Source organism: Miniopterus schreibersii, assembly GCF_964146895.1.
Source record: "Miniopterus schreibersii genome assembly, chromosome: 15".
NCBI lineage: Eukaryota > Metazoa > Chordata > Mammalia > Chiroptera > Miniopteridae > Miniopterus > Miniopterus schreibersii.
In genome coordinates, this window is record NC_138115.1 from 40,305,348 (window position 1) to 40,323,259 (window position 17,912).

Genomic DNA, 17,912 nt, shown 5'->3' on the forward strand with positions numbered 1-17,912 from the left:
TTAAAGACTTCTAAGTACTTCTTTAGGGCTGAGCCCACTCTTTCATTAGGGTTTTAGAAGAGTTGGTTAGTATAGATAAACTTGGTCTGAAGGTCCAAGTGGGACATTCTATGTCCGCGTATCTAAATGTTAGGCTTTTTACATCCACTGATTTGTTGCATGGTATAAGCACTCAAAGCAGCGAGCAGTATAAACAAAGAAAAGAGTGGAGGAGAGAGGAGAAAATGGTTTCCAAGAAAAACATTGAAACAATGTGAGAAAGGGTACCTCAGAGGACAGAGCCAGGAACTGTGGAGAACAATGAACTGGGGATCTTTCCCATCCCCTACCCCCTCTCAGTTTGCTGCCCCTTCCCCTGGGAACAGAACTAAGGTCTAATCAAGAAACATTTCTGGCTCCCATGTCAGGGGAACTTGACTGATTTCCCTAGAGGGATTTTAGAATTGTTAAAGACTAAGTTTCATCTCTTTGAATGGGGATGTTTATTGTGATTTTCCTGTTCCTGTTATACCATTGCATATTCCTATGGGTATGGGGAAGGAATGGGCCAATAATTTGTCTTTTTAGTTCATAGGTCCAATTCACATCTGGACCAGATGTAGATGATGAAATCCTAAATGTGTCTGATACCATGATTATTGGGTGAAGACTTCTGGGTGTCCTTTGTTGGTAATGGAGATGTTTTCCTAGAGGAGGGATGTGAACATGTGGCCAAGGAGGTGGACAGCTGTTGACTGAATTATTGGCCCAAGTTTGTTATGTCTTTCTGCCCTACATCATTATCGTGGCCCTATCATGGGCAGAGTATACTTCCCTGCCTTGTGACCTTGGGCTTGGCCTCTTGCTTTGATCAGTGAAATAGGGCTGAAATGATAGTGTCAATTTTTAGTTAAGGTCTCAGAAGACTTTGAGTGTTTCTTCTGGTCTTCTGTGCTTCTGCCATTGCTTGAGAAGGACATGCCCCAGGAAGCCCTCTGGTTCAGAAAGGATGAAAGACCATGGAGAAGACTCAGACCCGCACACCTGCAGAACAAAGCAGAGATGCCCAGGTGATCTGTAGGTCCATAGACTAAAGGACTGCTGTCGTTAGCCACTGAATTTTGAGGTGGTTTGTTATACAGCATTATTGTGGCAATAGTTAACTGATACACTTGGCTCGTGGGTTCCAGCAACACTTTCATGAATCAGTTGTGGTAGTAGCTTTATGACTGTACCTGCCCCAGGGGATGTTTCTCCTTTGGGTGGTACTACTATCAATATAGTCCTGCCCCCTGGGTTGGACTGAGTCCTAGCCATAGGCCTCTTGCCAAATGACCTTCCCAGCTTTGTCTAGATTTGGCCCAGACTGGCCCTTCAACTGGTGGGGCTCAGCCCATTCCCTGCTCAGCCTATAGTGGTGAGTTTTATTGTGAACTGCCTCAGATAGATTTATCAAGGACGTAGCATCTGTATAGATAGTATAAATAAATGGGGTACCAACACCACCGAACATATCACTAAGGTCATATAAGAGTTTAAGTATTTTTAAACTCTATAATAACCACATGGAGTGGAGATATGCCCATAATGGTGGAATGTCTCATTTGGCAAATTACAGTATACAAAGGTTTCCTCCAGCCTTTTCTTCCTCATTCCTTCCTTAGCATGTTGGTATTATGTGTTACAGGATTTTGAGTTGCAAAAATCTAAGTTTAGGTCCATACTTTATGTACTAACGTGTTTAAGTCATAGAAGCAGTAAATGGAAGGGCCAGAATTTGAGTATTTTTCTGTCTGGTTCCAGATCCCATGCCCATGATTACTGTGTGTATTGTTTAATAATCTGGTTACTTGCTGGGTGGTGAAATGCCCGTTTAGTTTCCTCATATGTGAAATGGGGATGGAACTAAAGGAAAGCATTGTTGTGAGGTGTAAATGAGATATTTTATGTGAAAGTGCTTTGTAAATTGATTGTTTTCCACTTACTCTTTTAGAAGGAAACCGAGTATGTGTTTAAGTATATTGCCGTCAATAATTATGGATAAAATGTAGTTATACATTTGGAATGATCACTTGTTTTACTCTTACTCCATCTACAAGTCATCAATATCAGAATTTCTTGTTTCTCTTTTTAAAAATTAATCTGTGTTGGCAGCATTATGATCTCTCTTTTATTTCTTTTCTCTGATGGGTATGTTAACAGTAATGTCTGTCTTTTAAGGGACATTTCACTGTTGAATTTTAGCAATGGCTTTAAATCACCTTCCTTTCTTCACAGACATTCAGTAAAAGAAGGGAAGGGAAAAAGTCTTAATTTTGGTGGGTAGTGGCAGGGTTCTGTGGGGTGCATCCCAGTACGTGTAGGACTGCCTTTCACGGGAGCCTGTGTCGTGCTTAAGCATCCCTTCCTTCAGCAAGTTGGGATTTGGGCCCTGGATCTATCTATTTTCGCAGTGACACTTGCTTCTTATGATATGCAGTTAAATTGCATACATTACAAATGTTATTAAACAACTCTCTTGCAATTTGCAGAGGGAAAGGAACAGGCAGGAGACAAGTGTGAATGTGGCCATGTCCCTCTCTTCTGGAGCTTACAATGGAGTGATGGAAGAATGTAAACAAATATAGGTGGTCCTCAAAGCAGAAAGTGCATTTGAAAATGGAATGTCTGAAAGCATAAGGGAATTTTTTCCCCAGATAGCTAAGAGTTAGTAATTAGAAAATCCATTAATATAATTCCTTCAGTCTTAGGTGTCCCCTGCCAGAGTTGAGAAACCTGCTCACAGAGTCTGAGGTCAACGACAGTTGTAGACCTAGGCTGCCAACAAGCTATTCATGGAGGAAGTTGAGCAAAAACTAAGACTTCCTTCTCAAGCCCCTCCTTTGGTTCCTCCTGAGTTGCAGAGAGGGCCAATGACAATGACATCTGACCTTTAGAACCCACTAGGTCTTGGCCTGAGGGGATTCATTGTTTCTACTAGCACAATTGGATCAGACCCCAGGTACATCATATGACCACCATTTCCTCTCTCTCCTTCCTGCACAGTTGCCTGACTGCAGTCCCTGTCCCCTGTTCCTTCATGACCTCCATAACTTCCCCTCCTACTGTGGACCAAACCAGGATGTTGGAGGCACAGGAGAAGAGGTTGGTCAGGGACACTCATCTTGGCTGGTGGTGCTAAGTCAGTCAGCAAGCTCTCGGAGCCCCTTCACTGCAGAGGGGGCAGTGCTCTGAATCTTTGGGGTAAGGGGTTGCCAAGCAGCCTCCAGCTCCAGCCCGCAGTCCTCCTTCCACCTCTCCCATCACTCCTGGCCCTGTCTCGGCAGCAGCTGCTCTTAGGTGGTGCTGGAGCTGGAAACTGCCTAATCTGTGGAAGCCCAACTTCTCCCAAGCAAAGGAGTGTTAGGGTGTGAATGTGCGACAATGGGTAGAAGTGCAGATTATTTGGAAATTGGTGTCCAACTTTAGGAGATCATGTGTCAGCTGTTCAGTTGTTAGGTACTAGGGTGAAGGTGTGGAAGAAAGGAGAGAGATTGCTTCTGATGCCGGAACAGCGTCATGGAGACATTTCATTCACCCCTTCATTCAATACCATGGGCCAGGTTTTACCGGTGCTGGTCATGACCTGCACCCCTGCAGAAGTGGTACTGACTTTGGTCAAGCTGCTTTAGCCTCGTGGTGTCTCACTCTCCTTATCTGAAAATTAGGATCATGGTGATGATGATGATGATTATGGTCATAACGACACTAATGTCCTAGAGTTGTGGAGCAGAATAAAATGGGCAGAATAACATGCACAGCACCTAGCAAAGTGTTTCACTGTTTCATATGCACATTTTCTAACTATCATTACTGTTTTTACAGTCTAGTTGGAGAGACCTCTGAAGCAGCACCAGAGTCGGAAGGAAGAAGAGTGGGCCGGCTGGAAAAGATGAAAGCCAAAGGCCCGACAAAGCACCGAGGTGAGAAAAGCAAGAGCAGCAAACCCCTAACCCCTAACCCAAGTAACCAGAGTGCGGGGGGCGGGGGGGGGGGCGGGAAGAATGTTGAGGATTAAGGCTGCACCAGGCAGGTTGGGCTCTCTCAAAGAAAGCCTTGTATACCACTCTAAAGGGGCAGCACCTCATTTGACAGGGAGCCGGGTTGTGCAGTCAGGAGAGCAGTGATCACCGGTAATCTACTGGTTTAAACATCCAAGGGTGCTGGGTACCAAGACTGGCTTGGAATCAGACTATTCTGCGGTGTGCGTGCTTGGAGAAGGGGGTGGGGGCAGCGGGCACACATCACTGTGCCAACCTGTGCCCCTGTGTCTGAGGCAGTCGCGCCCTGATGTTAGCTCAGGTTGTCAGCTTCCACAGCGAGCGCCTTAGGGTTGCCAGCAGGCAGCCAGCGACTGGAAGGTTAGGTGTCTCAGCCAAGTCTTATTAAACTCTCGGCTGCCTGGAAATAATGCACCATAGCCGCTGAGTTTTAAATGGCAGAGGATCTCTGGCTGCCAGAGAGGTTACAGGTAGATGCTTTCATTTGTCCTCTATGAAAGCTTAATATCATTTTCTTCTGTTCGAGTCAACTCACAGACCTCATTACTTCAAGCTCGTCGGGCAGCCAGAGCGGCCTTTTTGATTTTACTGGGCTCTCAGAATCTTGTTGGGGAAGAGCTAATGCATTTTTAACCAGCTCCAGCAATTTAAAGCTCTTGGGTGCTGTAGCATATTAATCAGTTGTTGGTAACTCTCTTAGAGAGGCATCCGTGTGGAGAGGGATTTCCGCTATTGCAGAGTGAGCTCCAGGAAGTAGGGGCTACGTGTCCTCCTCCCCTTTGCAACCCACCCAGGCCATGCATAGCACAGTGCCATCCGCCGGCTGGAGCATCACTTCTATTTTTGTATTGATTTAAATTTTTCTGCCAATCTACCCTATTCAAAAATGTTTTCTGAAAAGTTCTATACTCAAACACTATTCCTTTGAACCTAAGGTAGTGGTTGTAGTAAGCAGGCACTTTTGAAAACACATATGGATTATCAATCACAAAATTGTTTACGTTGCTTTTTCTCTTTACTATCTACTGTGAACATATTTTATGTCATAAAATATTGTTCTACGGCCTGATTCTTAATAATTGCTTAGTATTTTATTATATTTACATTTATACAATGAAATACTCTCTTGACTGTTTTCATAATTATAAACCACTTGGCCATGAACATCCTTATCACTCCATCTTCATGCACACTCATTTTTTTCAAGTCATTCCCAGAAGAGAAATTATAAATCAGAGCACTACACAGTAGTAAGGCTTTCTATGTCCATCATATATTATCTTTCACCAGAGCTGTATGAGAGTGTCTATTTCTCTGCCACTGTGGTTTGGTTTCTACTTGAATTTCATGTTACTTATAACAATGCATTGGGTTAATCTCCGTCTTAAAGAACATTGGCTAAATAACTATAAGAGATGGTAGTTCTTTTCCTTAATTCCCTAGAGGGGATGAAAGTTAGCATTAACATAGGCCATAGACTTGGGCCCCAAAGTGACTGAGATAAGAATAATAAATCAGGCAATGGCAGGGAAAGAGAAATGTTAAAAGAAACTGGTCACTTGACTTAGAATAAATGTCCTTTTGGTCAGTCATTGTTGCGATGAATACTAGTGGAGTCATTGGGGTGGAAAATGTTTTGGTGGACAGATAAACTTAAAAATCTAGAAAGCTACATTGCAATTTGGGCAGGGAAATAGAGGTGCTATAGAGAGTAAGATCAGTTTCTACTGATTCTTGTTAATAAGGTAGTCATGTGGCTTTCCTTCATGTATTATATTCCTGATCGGTGAATTTTTTGATGTTATAATACTTAGCTGATTATTTCCAAAATCTTGTATTAAATTGAAGTTGCTTATAATGAGAGCATAAAGACTATTTTATTTTCTATCCACATATGTAATTATTTTGTATACTGTAATTTCTATTGTGAATGCCCGCAGGAAAACTGGCTTTGATGATGGTTCTTGCCTCCCTCCCCCTGCACAAAGTATTTAAATTTATTCAAAACTATTATTGCTCCAAATTTTTGACCTTATACACAATGAGTACCTCCTTGCCAGAGTCTGGGCTTTATTCGTAATCCCTAGACCTAGCAAGCAAGCAAGGGCCTAATAAATATTCTTTATAAATATTGATTTAATTAATAAATATTTGCTGAACAAATGAATGAATGAAATTTATGTTATAAAAATATCTGGACCAAACACCCTTGCCCAAATAAGGATTAAGTTTGCCATCTAACTTAGCCTTTCCAATTATATGAGTCCAAGTTCTCAAACCGATTGAACCTTGAATGTTTTCACAACACTTAATTATGCATGGGCATGTGTGCCTTGTTACTTTTTCATGTGTGTGGTAGCCAGTCTCCAAGATGATTCTCACCATCTGGTATTCACACTCTTGTGTGGTTCCTCTCTACATCAAGTAGGGCTCATCTGTGTAACCATTAAGGTATCACAAACATGACAAAATGTGGTGTCCAAGACTAAGTCATAAAAGGCTTATGACTTTTGTGTCTTCTACTTTGCTCTCTTTTGGGTCACTCAACTAGAAGAATTCAGCTGCATGTCATGAGGATGCTTAAGCAACCTATAGAACGGTTCATGTATGAGAACCTGAAGCCTTCTGCCAACAGCCAGCACTGACCTGAGAGCCGTGTGAGTGAGCTCCTCTGGAAGTGATCCTCCAGCACCAGTCAAGCCTTCAGATGACCACAACCCAGGTTGGCATCTTGACTACAACCTAATGACACTCTGAGCCAGAACTACTCAGATAAGCCACTCCTCGATTCCTGACCCATAGAAACTGTGTGTGATAATACATGTTCATTGTTTTAAGCTACTAATGTTTCGGGGTAATTTGTTACACAGCATTAGATAGCTAATATAATGTGTGACAGGCTTGTCTCACCAAATAGATTATAAGCGTCTTGAAGAAAAGAACCATATCTTTCATTTCTCACAGTGACTTTCATGGTACTGAGTTAATCAAAATAAATGATGTTAATGCTTCCCAATTGCCTTTTACTCAAGTCTACAAATATTTATTTAATGCCCACCAGACACACTTCTAGGAGATAAGGGAAGCAGTAAACAAAAAGGAGCAAAGTCCATAATAGTGAACAAGACACATAGTAATTTAAAATATAGATATGGGTGAGGTGAATGATGATACAAAGCTAAGAAGAAACATAAAACAAAGATGGAAGATGCTGTTTATGTATTTGATACAGGGTGTCAGGAAGGCTTTCTCTGATAAGACATTTGAGCAGAGAGCTGTGCATGTGTCTGGGAAAGAGCATCTAGGCAGAGGGAACTGCAAGTTCAAAGGCCACGAGACTGGAAAAGTATGGCACATTCAACAAAGCCAGTATGGCTATGGCTGAGTTCACTGCTTGTCACAGATTTCACTAGTGAATTCACTAAGTGTCTCACAATTTTACATTTAAATCTCCCTTGGTGACTTGGACCCCCCTTTCCCTTGTTTTCTGAATTTGCACAGGGTTCCAGATATTGGTCTATTTTAAACAGACCTGTTTATGTAAATGAGTCATTGTATAAACATATAAACATGGCTAATGAGTCAAAATTGGCTGATATTTGTAGCTGGAATGAAGAATTAGAAAATTCACTGATTGCAATCTTCCTTTCATTACTTTTGCCACTTGAAGCTCCCTGACTTCATTAAACCATCAGTGCCCACCAATAAATTATATAGCTTTAGTACTAACTCAGATATGCCTGAATGTTTCTGACATGGCAGGAAATAATCAGGCTCAATCAATATATGTTTATCAAGACATAAGGTCTCAAATCAATGAGTAATTAGCTCTCCCAATAGTGGAACAAATAAAATTCTGTTTCCTAACTGTTCTGTCATTCTGTCCTGTAGATTTCACCTCTTTTCCCCCTCTTGCTGAAAGAAATACATGTCACAATGAATCGAGTGATAACTGAATAATGAGTTCTGCCTTGATTATAGCATGTTGCCGATCATAAGTAAATGAGACCGTGTTTGCATTTCATAGGCATCTGAATTTTTTAATCTTGCATGCCACCTCAGGTAAAGCAGTTTATCCTTACTTTAATAAGTAAAGGCCCCTCTGAGAGGCACAAAACAGAACGAAAGCTTACATTTAACATTGTAAACTATCATGTGCACAAGGGCTCCCGCATGGTTCTCCCATGGCAGCAGCTGGTGTTCCCTTTATAAAGCTGAGTGGTTTTCTTTCTTGCTTGCTCCCTTTTATGAACATAATCTTGGCAAATTAATGAATAGCTTTATTTGTGCTTTAATTCTGAAGAGTAGATTTCATAAAGAGGGAGACATGGGGGGAATGGGGAGTAGGGTAGCTAGAATGAATCAGAGAGCAAAACTAGAAAGAGAGAGACACATACATTGAGATGCCAAGACAGAAAAAGCCTGTAGTGTGTGTGTGTGCATGTGTGCGCACATGTGTGTGTAGGGGAAGAGACCGGAGACATCACCACTGAGGTACAACCAGAAAGGAGAAAGGACAACTATTTAAAGACTAGCATTTGTTTATGGGAGGGGAGAAGAGTACCTTATTAAAAAAAAAAAAAACAACTAAAAAACTTATTATTGTATGTATTTTTCTTAAATAAAAGTAAGAGGCCTTTTGCCAGGCCAGTGTACCTAGTGTTTGAGCATTGACCCATGAACCAGGAGATCGCGGTTCGATTCCTGGTCAGGGCACATGCCTGGGGTTTCAGGCTCGATCCCCAGCAGGGGGCGGGCAAGAGGCAGCCGATCAATGAGTCTCTCATCATTGATATTTCTATCTCTCTCTCTCCCTCTCCCTTTCTCTCTCTGAAGTCAATAAAGACATATATATATATATTTTAAAAAGAGGCCTTTTAAATTGAGGCAAATTATTAGAAATAACTAAAAAGAAATAAACCTAATTAATAGTTTACCTGAAAAACTACTGTACATTTTTATCAAAGCATATTAATTTAAAATATTTGAGGACCAGACATGTATATTATCATTTATAATTATTTTTTTCAGCTCTAAATGCCTTTACTATAAGGCATAGGTTAAGAAAACAGTAAGTTCTTTAAATATCTACAGAATTTTTATTTATCAGCCAAGTCATGCATAGGCAAATGTATTTTTAAAAAATCTTTTTTTTGATGCACATTTAATTAATATGAAGTATTTAAAACATAAAGACACTTGGGTATAATAATCATTTACCAAAAAAGTTTAACTTTGATAGAAAACCAGCAAATGAATTTGCAAAATGTAAATAAATTTCTATCTTCCTTACAAATTATTTTTCAAGAACTGTAATGCTGATGACCTTATAAATTTGGCATAAAGGTAAATGCATGCTGAAGTCCATTCATGTTAAACTGCACAATCCTTAAAGATATTTGATTTAAGGACATTAAAACAACTTTTTCCAGATTGACAGAACCTCAAAATTTTGGTTCTCTAAGTAGCAAGAACTTAAAATATTCATTCCCCAGAGAAATTATTATCTACCAACATTAATTTTAAGAGAATTCAGGGGTAATTTTATTGAAGAGAAAAATCTCAACAATCCTTCAGATGTTTAAAGTAAACAAAATAAAACAACAAACAAACAAACCAGTAAATCCTCATAAATGTTCCCTCTCGAGGACTTCTTTCTTTCGGAAATTCTGTACTTCAAGGGAAAGTTAGTCCTTGTGTTTCTGATTCACTTATGTATCTCAGAGCCATTTCAAACACAAGCACATTGTATGAATCTTTTTATAAGCTTTTTCAAAGATATTTTGATGTGAACTAGAAAGTCATGTTTTGTTGGCACTAAGTGGGATCCCACTTCTGGGACTATATCCTAAGAAACCTGAAACACTAATTTGAAAGAATATATTCACCCCTGTGTTCATAACAGCGTTATTTACAATAGCCAAGATCTGGAAACAGCCCAAGTGCCCATCTACTTCACAAGTACACCTTTGCATTTAGTGCTCGGCAGCCAGTCACAGAGCAGCTTGGTGTGGGGGCTGATTGTTGCCTGAAGTGGAACTGCCCAGACGGCTCACTCCCCAGCTGCTGATGGGCTTTCCCAGCGGCCTTCGGGACTGTCCATGGTCTGAAATGGGGCACCAGTGCCTTTCCCCACCCATCTTGGTGGAGCAGTGATAGGAGGAAATTACTTTTGGAACCTGCATTCTTTGTCTGCCTTGACTTTCACCAAGTTTTCAACTTTGTGGGGATTTATGGTTATTATGAAGTCAAACTAAACTTAAGAACACTGCTATCAAACAGAAAACATGTGGGACCAAGTAAAGATTGGAAAGTTGTAGATGAGGCCACCTCCTTGCTGCGCCTTCGCATGTGAGTGAAAGCAAAGCACTCTGGGTGTATCTACAACACACAGTGCCCGCTTCAATCTGTTCCACATGGTACTTTATAGACAGAAACTGCTTGTTTAGCAAATTGGTTAGTGTGTCTTTGTCTTAGATGACAAGGTTGAAATATTACTCCTTAGGGCATGTTTTATTCATGTGTTTTTAAGTGAAAAGTTATGTGCTCCCAAAACAGGAGGTGGGATAGGAAGAAGCCATTGCAGAAAAAGTAGTGTAGCTTTTCAAGAGCTGTGGCTGAACGGCTTAAGGAGGTTAGTCTATGTGTTTGCTTCCCATTTGTAGGATAGATAAAAATCTGGTATAAACAAACTTTCATTTATAATTTTGTGCACTTTTGAATTGTTTGGGTTTTTTTTTTTTTTTAAACTATGTCCTTAAATTTTTTAAATTAACTGTCAACATTTCTTTTGGTTGCAAAGGTATTATTGGAAACAAACTGAGTTAAAGTGCAAAGGCAGTGAATTCAAAGTTATACATATTCATTTATTCTTATAAAAAAGGAAGTGTTATTACTTAAGTGGCCAAGGGGTCAAAATCAATTCTACATTTTATAAAGAGAAGATGATCTCCAAAAATATAGAGTGGTATGTTTTACCCCATACCAGAAACAAGACCTCATAGTACCATGTAGGGAAAGAATGAAGAGGTAAGCCTAGGTAAACCTCTTTCTGCAAGGAAAATCTTTGTAGCTATTAAGTTCTTGGAAAGAGGGAACAAAATAAAATTAGTATCCCTATTTCACAGGACTTGGTGAAAGTCATTTACTTGGATTTTTAGAGGTTGTGATAGGCTTTTAAGTGAAGCATGACCAAGCCCACAGAACCAGTGGGACAGGGCTCCAGTCCTCACAAGCTGAGTGTAGCATACGGAACACAGAACAGCTGCCTGTCTGGGTAGAAAAGACCAGGGCCCGGCTTGTCCGAGGAAGCAACCTTTTATAAGAGACGTAGGTGCCCAGTGATCACACTTTGCCATGATACTTTGATGATACATTTCCATGTTTAGGGGAGAAAATGGGTTATGAGGAATTCTGGGAATGGACGAACAACAGCAGAGGTGATGACAGCATTTTGTTCTTATTATCATTTACTTTTCTTGGTTACTGACATTGTATTTGGAACTGAATGAGACATTTAATAACCAGCAGTGCAAGGAGATACAGGTTGAAGTAGGAATTGCTCACTGTGTACGACCTGAAAAGGTGGCCCACCTGGGGCAGCCAACTTTGGGGAGGTTTTCTGGTCCCTTGAACACAGAGACATTTATGTTCCCTGTGATTCTACTGCATCCTCTGTGGCTATTTGTCCTCATGAATTTGGAACTGATAACAGAGCAGAATTTAGGAGTTGCCACAGGTTAATGTGAAGAGGTCCATAAACTTGAATGCTGAGGCTCCAGGCTCTGCCTAGGTCCTGTGTATCAGTTAGCTATTGCTGTGTAACAAATTACCTCCAAACTCAGTGGCTACATCATGTATTCATATAATGTACACATATATGGGTTGTTTGACCTCTGCTAGGCTCACTCATGCATCTTAGGGTTGGTTGGGGGCTCTGATCTTGGCTGTGACAGTTCTACTTCTTGTTCCCCGTACCTGTCCCATACACCACTGCTTTTCCCCACCTCACAAGTATCCGGTAGGAAGCACATTTGAGATTGCTGTTTTCCCAGTTCAGCCCATAAGCACAGCCAAAGGAGCAAGCTCTACAATGACCTGGATTAAGATACAGTTCTCATGGCCGTGGCACTGCATAGTGGAGGCAAAAGACAATGAACCCAACTCTGATGTATTTATACAGGCAGTCCACTGAGACAGGAGGAGCATCGGGTCTCCTATAACCCAGGCTGTCTCCAAACACATGCTTGGAGTTCAGTTTTTATTCAAATCTCCCAACTCTTCCTTTAACTCCCCCCAAGTTTCTGCCTGTTATCTTCCTTGGGGAAGTCCATACCCCACCCCCTGGACATTCCAGAAATGCTGTCTACTTTCATTTCCAAATTAGTCTTTGACATCCACCTCCTCGTATCACCACATCATTAAAATATAGGGGGTGGTTTGCTGTCCTGGGACATTTTCTTTGGTGGTGGCTTCCCCACAGCAGATCACAATGGAATATACCTAGTCAAAACCAACTTTATCTGCCCAGAAAAGTGGGGACCTTTTTCTAATTAACACACAGGTGGCACGTAAATCAACAGTAGCCCTGGCTTCCTTAATTCTTCTTTGATGATAATCTTAATGGTGGGTGATTTTCTTCCAAGTTAGGTCAAACCATAGATGCCTTTATGGTTCAAATTATTCAAAGAACCAACTACTATAACTTGTAGCCTTTTTTTTCTTTCTAACTCTCCATTTATTTTGGTGCAAACCTATTTTCCCTCACAATGTTAACTCTACTCCTTTTTCAAGTACTACTTGAATTTGAACATGCTAATATATTTTATCTTCAGTTTTACTGTCCATCTCTAGCTGAGACTACTATGCAAAAGACCTTAAATAATACATTAGTCTAAGAAATAGTCCAAAGAAACACCGAGATTGCTTAATCAACATGGCAGCTCTATCTGCAAAAGTTAAAAAAAAAAAAGCCAAAGTAGTCTTGGCTTTATTAGCAGCATCAGGCAATTACCGAATCTGCTGCAATAAATGGCCAAGGTTATGGCCCCCATAAAGTTTAATTTGCATTCTGAATATCGGGTTGTCTTCACTGAGAATGCAAAGCAAGCGCTGCAGGATGTGAGCAGTTCAATTACAGCGCATTTCAGGATTTCTTTGGTTCAGGCAAAGGCACACTTGCTGGTGTGTGGTCAGCCTCAACCTTTGTCTCTTCGGCAGGACATACGGAGCATCGAAACAGATGGTCCTTCTGGGCTACCCTTGGAGGAGACAGAGTCACCAGATGGTCTGATGTAAATTGTGACTGGGCTGCACTGCTAGCCAATCAGATTATCTGGGTCATTTTGGGGCTTAAGGTAGATGGCCAGAAGATTGATTAGGTTGCCATGATTGGAACCTGCTGGTAAGAAGATGCACATGATTTAGCCAGTTGAGCCAAATGTGTGTCATTCCAAGATGCCCAAGTGAGAACCTAAGCTGGCATTGTGCAGAGACTCTGCAATTAGAGGAGACTCTTATTGCTGGGGAGCTAAAACCTATAGGTGATTATATTCCAGGTCAATAAAATGTATAGGAATCAGGCTACTTACTACCTGGGAAATAGTTCTGAGCCCTTAAAACTTTCACACAGCTTCCCCACACTTACCTTGCGCATCAGTGGACAAAGAGGGGAGGCCGGGGCTTTGACTAACGTTAAACTTCTCTGCTTGATCACTTGAGTTTTCTGCTCCTTTTCCGCGTTCCTGGGCACCATCCACATGTCAGGGTTTCCAAGGAACCAATGTGGGAGCCACCCACTGGCAGTTTTCCAGTTTGTAGAACTAGGCTGTCCTTCCACAATGTCTGCCTGCTGCACATCCAGCTGCTCTGTCATGGCCACCATTTTATTATCAGTGGACATCAAACTTAGGAAATCCTAAGGAATTCTTTTTGGTGAAGTTAGGTGGAATTTTAGGACACCAGGATAGAGCAAGAATGAGAGAGAGAGACTGGCCAGAAGTATTTCACCATCCTTTATTCCTTAAAAATGCAGTGTGCCAAGCCACACTCAAGCATGACCCCAATAGAAGGTGAGCATCCTCAGTGGTCCAATGCTCTAGAACCTTGAGACTGGCTTGGTTCACTCAATGTAGCATGTAAGGTGGGTTGGGGGGGGAAAGGAGAGACGAATAGAAGACATTGGTGCTCCCTCCCTGAGGCTGAGGCTCTGAGCACCGTGGTTGACCACTCCAAGACCAGAACTGTCCTGGTCCCTTTTGTTGCATTACTGAGAGTAGCAACAGGGGACCAGCTGTGACCTCAAAACAGAGCTCCCTCATCTCACTTGAGACTTGATTAACAAGGATTTATAATTTTTCTCTTTAGTTCTTTAATAAGTGAGTTAACATAATATTTTTAAAAAGAGAGATTTTGGCCAGTAATTTTAATTGTAGATGTCTTATGCAATAAGACAGAGTACACACACTTCAGCAAATAAACAAAAATGCTCATATAAATGAATGTCTGAAGCACAATAAGCAATTTAAAATTAATACTACAGAATCACTAATTATATAATCACTAAATAACATAGGAAGGAGAAAATAAAAGTCATCCATAACCCCTACTTGGGTCCTGGTGTATCCCCTTCTAGTCATTTTTCTGTGTGTGACCATTTTATAAAAATTTTCTCATTGGAATACTAGCACACACCATAACATATGGTTTCCCACTTAACATTACTTGAGAATCTCTCCCTCATATCATTCAGTAGTTTTAAAAACAACACAGTGTAATGGCTGCACTATAGCCTATGTAGACTCTTCCTATTGTTTAATTGTTTATAACAGGGAACATAGTTTATGCTCATGAATAATATTGAATGAATGTCTATTTATATAAACGAGTAAATATCTGTCTTTCAGTTAACTTTTCGGTTGTTTGATTAAAGGATTCTAACTAAACTTAAATGGCAGGGATAGAAGCCAGCGGGGCGACAGCGGTGAGAAACAGGCCCGGAGGTGCCGCAGGCCAGCGGTGTTGCAGTGCTTCTGACATGTATCCTTTCCTCCTGGTCCCTAGACCTCTCTCACCATTCTCTTTGGTTCACTTCTATACACCACCTTGTTTTTGATGATTTAGTCAGCAAACCAGAGCGGTCTTGCCCTCAGTACCAGAGCCAGCTGAAAGTGTGTCTCTGGAAAAGGTGTTCTGCCTCAGGTATGAGGAGAGTAATTCAGGGATGCTTAGGGCCTTTGAAAGGAATCAGAAAGTCCTTGAGGGCAAGGACATTTCCTTCTCGAAGGATCCGCAGCACATAGCACGGTTCCTGGTGCATGGGCAACATTTAATAATAATTGTTCAATGAGTAAGTGAATCAATTGTTTTATCTGTAGAGATTCCAACAAATTATATTTCTCTGTTTTGGCCTGTATCTTGGACACTCCGAGACTAACTTGGCCACCACGTTGGTTTTGTGGAGCTGAAAGCTAAATGGCAGCATGGAGTGACAATCAGAAAGTGGGAGCTTTCATTAGAAGGCTTGAATTCTAGTCCCCTACCAGCTCAGTGACCTTGAAAGCTTAACTTCTATGAACCTTCATTTCCTCCTCTGTAGAACAGGGGTTTAACTTTTGACTTATCCACATCCTGGAGTTTTGGGTTTTTTTAATTTTTTTTATGAAGTTTGAATGAGGTAGGTCTGTGATAACACTTTGTAAAACTTATTTATTTTTAAATTTTATTTATTTTTACTGTTATTTTTTACTCCTCACCAGAGGACATGTTCATTGACTTTAGAGAGAGGAAGGGAGAGAGAAACATCGATGTGAAAGAGAAGCATTGCCCAATTGCCTCTTATCCCCCAACCAGGGACTGAACCTACAACGTAGGTATGTGGCCTGGCCAGGAATTGAACCCACAGCCCTTTGGTGTATGGAACAATGCTCCAACCAATTGAGCCACACCGGCCAGGCAACGCTTTGTAAAATTAAGATACCAGAAGTTTTTATTGTCATTGTAATACACAGTCAATGATCCTTGTTAGAATGAGCAAGGACCATGTATTTCCTCCCACTGTAGAACTCTAGCTTTCAGAGTCATGGTAACGTGTGTTTATATTACTCCTGGAAAAGATATTTTAGCTACATTGAGCTTATCCATTGATCCTCTTTATGTTTCTTCATCTAAAAAAAATCTAGTTCACAGGGTTCTGCTAAGGAATAGCTAATGAATTACAGATGCTGTAAATGTCAAGCAATGACAACAGGCTTCTCTCAGGGGTCTGGTATCATTGAATTCCTTCATATCGGTCTCTCCCACTTCCTTTTCAACTTGGCATTTAATGCCACACCTGATGACACCCAGTCTCATCTTCAGAGAGTGGTGTAACAGAAGTTAGCACTTTTGTCATTATCCATTGAGCTGATTTTGAGATTCCTAAGGGGGCTGAAAGCAAGATCATCTGGATGCAGTCATAGCAGATATTTCAGCTGAAACATGCTCTTCTGAACTGGCTAATGTGTCCACATCCACATCTGCATTGAAATTCATCATCTGTGCCTGCATTTCCCCCTTCATTGTTTTTTTTTTTTTGGGTGGGATGGGGTGGCAGGCATGGTGCAAATGCAGGGCTTTCAGTTATGAGACTTCCAAGTTGTAAGCAGTATTTCTGCAGTATATATTTCCACTCCTTTGCCCCAATTATTTCACTTTACTCATATCCTATCCATCTTTCAAGGCTCATTTCTTTCGTCTCTTCTCCCCTGAACCTCTTCTCTCCTTCCCTCCAGTAAGAGAGTGATGGAAACCTGAGATTAGAAGGGACCTGAAGGATTCTCTAGCCTCAAACAACCTACATTACTTAAATTTGGGCCAACTAACCTCTGCTTGAACGAACTATTACATCATGTCTATTAGAGTCAATAAAAATGGTCCTAATTATCTTACAACTTAGTTTCACTCCCCAGTGAAACAGTCATGGGTTGTTCCTTCTTGATCTTTTTTAAGCCTTAACATACTGCTAACTATTTGTATTGGTTTAGGATTGCTTTGGGCTTCAGAAAATTGGAAGCAGTTAAAAAAACAGGGCCCTATATTCTCCCATGACAAGAGGTCTTAGAGATGGGCCATTGCTCTTGTTGGTTCAGTGGGTGAATGATGTTGGGGCCAACAAAATCTTTCCTACAGATGTTTTTGCTGCAGTAAATGTCAAGTGGCACCATGATCACACTCAAGGTAGGAAGATGGCAGTAGCGTCTATAACTTTTTATTAGGAGAACAGCTTCTCCAGAAAATTTCCATTGGCTTTTTGCTGCATCTCATTGGCTAAAGTGATAATGCCACCACCTTGTAGCTGCATAATTGACTGGAAAAGCTGAAAATGGGATTGTCATGTTTGGCATATCCCAATAATAATCCATCTCCTGGGGCTTGGCTTCCTGCCTCTCCCCAAAGTCTTAGGGTTCCCGTAGCCAGGGAGAAAGGGAGGGTGGATGTTAGGAGGGCTACTGTCCTAGGCTGTGCTCCTCCAGAAGCTGATCATGAGACAAGGTTATAAGCAAAAGGGTTTTCTTAAGAGGTGATCCCAGGAAGCATTAGCAGGAAAATAGAAAAGTGAGAAAAGGAATGGAAGGATGTCAGTGCAGTGTGTATTAATGAGCAGGTTAGCGATACAGGCAAGTGGGGCTCAGTCCTACTCAAGCCCTCTCTGAGACAGCCTGGAACATGCCTCAGAGCTCCCCGACCTGGGAGGCAAAGTTGGGAGCTCCTCCCAGGGACAGTAACTGCCTAGCGCCTCCAGCCTACCTACCCCTGTAGGAAGTAAGCATCTCCCTCAAGCAGAGTCTCAGATGCTGGTAATGAGAAGCCACCCACTGCCTGGGAATGGGCACCAGGATTATGTACAGGGTCTGC

At 41.3% G+C, this 17,912-nt stretch overlaps 1 long non-coding RNA gene across 1 annotated transcript; it reads left to right on the forward strand.

Moving 5' to 3' along the window:
- The first annotated feature begins 980 nt into the window (after positions 1 to 980).
- LOC308568157 lies at positions 981 to 8,589 on the forward strand. Its single transcript, XR_014000446.1, has 4 exons — positions 981 to 1,049; positions 3,025 to 3,123; positions 3,844 to 3,941; positions 6,571 to 8,589. It is a non-coding gene; the product is annotated as an uncharacterized lncRNA (long non-coding RNA).
- The last annotated feature ends 9,323 nt before the right edge of the window (positions 8,590 to 17,912 follow it).